Source organism: Pistacia vera, unplaced genomic scaffold (genome assembly GCF_008641045.1).
Source record: "Pistacia vera cultivar Batoury unplaced genomic scaffold, PisVer_v2 Contig199, whole genome shotgun sequence".
Lineage (NCBI taxonomy): Eukaryota > Viridiplantae > Streptophyta > Magnoliopsida > Sapindales > Anacardiaceae > Pistacia > Pistacia vera.
Genome location: NW_022196000.1, coordinates 238,137 through 241,855, shown reverse-complemented (window position 1 = coordinate 241,855; position 3,719 = coordinate 238,137).

Sequence of the window (3,719 nt, the reverse complement as noted above, 5' to 3'; positions counted from 1 at the left end):
TTCTTTCTTGGAGCCTTTATTCTTCAAACAAGATTGAAGAAACTCAAAATGTGATCCACACAAGCCAAGGAAGAGATAGCCGATTATGAGTGAGAGGGTTTTTGAGTGAATGATAGTTTTTCATAATGAAAAATGGTATAAGACTTTATTTATATACCATGAGCAGAAAGTGCAATTTTAAATTGTTTTGGGAAGGCCTCAAACAATTTAAAATTAACTTGAGAATAAACATTTATGTCAAGTCCTTGATTTTATGGTTAATTCATAATTAGACCAAATTTTAATTCCACTAAATATTCCAACCCTTTAGAATAAAACCAATGTACTTTTGCCCTATTATTGAATCCAATTCAATAATAATATTTAATAAATCTTTATTACCCTTGGTTAGTGCTAGCTATCAATGGATAATCATTTCTCACAAATACATTAATTCGGATGCAACCGTTTACGTCCGAACATTATTAATCCAATTAATGATATATATTACTCTCTCATTGAGCTTGGTTTTATGTGTGACTATTTTGGTTCACTATGATCTAGTCATAGGTCTAATATCGGATTCTGATATGTTTTGTTATAATTTCTTATAATTAAAACTCCCACTGATTATGGTAAACATCTAGCAATATTCCATAACCCCTAATCCATAGTGAAGTATAAACTTCAATGAACCTTTTTTGATCGTACCTACTATGTAATAAAATCCCTCCATCATCTAATCCCGATTAAGAATCGTTTATGGTGTGTTAAAACCCTTAACTTAATCTTTAATCGAATTGTCAATCGATATAATGGAACTCATCAACATAAAACTACTTTTCATCTGACATTAATTGTACTCTAGCTAGAGATTTTCCTTTTCTAATGTCTATTGACATTCGTCTGGGAACTCAAGATTGAACTATTTTGAGTTAATGAATCTCATCTTGACATCACTTGTCCTCGCACATGAATAATATATAACGAAACCAACTTATTACACAAGACATGACTAGTCTCGTGCTTATACACCATATGAACCATATGCATCCTATGTTGATTCCAACTATGATGTCTCAGGTTTAAGGATTAGTGGTATACTAGCACGAACTTACAATGCATCATTGACCACGTCATGTGATTTATCGTAATCAGTCGTATTCGATAAACAGTTCACTAACCATTTATCCATGCTAATGCCTAAATGTCATACCTCTTAAAATCACCCACACTAATACTATCACATGATATTCAATGAAGATATTCAATGAAGACATTTAACATGTCTACTATGCAATGTTATTTCCCAATTAACATTACTTGCATAGGGAATTCTTCGATAATTTGATCTTTTGAAGATCCATGTCATCCGGACATTTCACATGCAATATTAAATATAATATAAATGAAGCAGTAAATCAACATGTGAAATAAGAACACTTTCTTCTATTCATAATACATTTACAAGATATAACATCCTGAAACCAACAACATAATTGGTTCCTAGGGCATACACTAACACCAAACACTCGAAGACGACTATGGTCAGGTGTTTTGCCAAAAAGTAGCTCATAGGGAGTTTTACCACTGAACACTCGGGTTGGCATCCAATTGATTAGCTAGGTGGCTGTGATCACACATTTGCCCCAAAATTTTACAAGGATATTGGTTTGGTGTTTAAGGGCTCTAGCTACTTCTAGCAAGTGTCTGTGTTTTCTCTCAACTACCCCATTTTGTTGAGGTGTATATATGCAGGAACTCTCATGAAGTATGCCAAGGGTTAGGAAAAGGAATGAACATTGATGGTTAAAAAATTCACGGGCATTGTCAGTTCAGACTCTTTTAACTAATGTATGAAATTGATTGGTAACCATTGACAAGAAATTCCTAATGTGAGTAGGTGTCAGAGCTTTTGTTTGCATTAGGAAAACCCATGTACCCCGGGAAAAATCATCTACTATTGTCAAGGAAAATCGGGATCCATCATGGTTAGGAGTGTGATAAGGTCCCCAGCTATCAAGATGAATTAATTCAAAAATCTATTTAGTATATGTGTTGTGCGGGAAATTGATGCATGATTGTTTTGCTAAGGGATATACTAGACATTTTGGCTGAGAAATAGATACACTACAACCTAATCGTTGATGAAGAATGATAGAATTTTTATTTATATTTGTATTACAACGAACTTTTTTATTTGTAATACAAGAAGACAAAGAATTTGAAACTCCATCAAGGGTCCAATAGTACAGACAATTATTGACTTTACCTAAGCCCATCAGTTTCCTAGTCAAAGGTTCCTGAAATTCACATGTATTAGGAAGAAATTTCAAGAGGCAACTATTATCAATGCATACTTTGTATACTGAAATAAGGTTGAAGTGAAAAGCGAGAACAAATAGAACATTGTTGAGTACTAATTTGTCACTAAAACAAATTGTTCCTATATGGGTGGCTAGTGCAATATTTCCATTTGGCATATGGAATTAGATGATGTGGTGGATTTGTGTGTGTAAAAGTTAGGGTCACAAATAATATGATCACTAGCCCCTAAATCAATAATCCGAACATTATCTTTAATTAAATTCATGCATAAAGATGTACCTACATATGATGTCAAGGGCATTTGTGGAATTTGGTCAATCATCTGAAGGAGTTGATTGTACTAGTTTGGGCTAATCATTGGCGCAGACATCTGGTTTGCAGTAGGAATAGTGGTAATCTGATATACTAAAGAATTACCATTTTTCTCCTTGTTGTTAGTATTAGGGCGCCTGTGTAATTTCCAACAATTTTCCTGAGAGTATTTTTTTCTCTTACAATAGTCACTGTATACTTTGCTTTTCCCAGTTTTGTTGGATCCAGGCCCATTTGACCAGTTTGCCCCATTTGATTAATTGGCCCAATTGGACCCATTTGCAAAATTAGGCCCATTTGGCTTGTTTGACCAACTTGACCCAACGGTGACGTGGTAGTGCAAGAGCTGTTGGATTGTTGTAGAAGAGAGAGTAGTTTGTGGCCGTTGGATTGTGCGTTCCATTTGAGTCGTTCATTCCATTATATAAAAGAGAACCATTTTCAGGGTTAGAAAACCTTGGTTGCTCTGACCTAAAAATTCTAAAATTTTTCTTTGAATCTAAAGAAGACAATGATGGCCGTGTTCGTGCACTGGCAAAGGCCACAACATCCCCAGAGCGAGGAATCAACACATGATGTTGACTCTCATCTTGTACAGCCAACTGAAAAAGGTGTTGGAGATCCGACAATGAGGAGGCGGTGATAACTTGTGTTTTGAAGGCAAGAAACACCTCATTAAGGCCAATAAGAAATCAACTTAGCCGTTCTTGGTCTTGAATGTGGTGGAATTGTCGGAGAATGGCTAGTGGTCCCTCGAGTTTCTCTTCGGCGACGTCAAGCTCATGCCATATGGTAGAGAGATTGTTGAAATACACGGTGATAGTTGAGTTGCCTTGGGTAATCTAGTCTAATTGTTGCCGGAGAGTGTACACTTTTGCGAGATCCAATTTGTCGTACATATCTCAGATGCTATTCCACATTTCTGAGGCAATTTTAGTCGGTGGAAGTCCGACCACCGCCTCTGTGGATAGGCAATTTCCCAGGCACAATCTGACCAGCATATTACATTTCTTTCAGTAATGGTGAAGAGGTGATTCGAGGGTGGTGGTGGGATAGTGTCGTCTATGAATCCCTCTTTGTCCTTGGTGACTAGAGTTCGC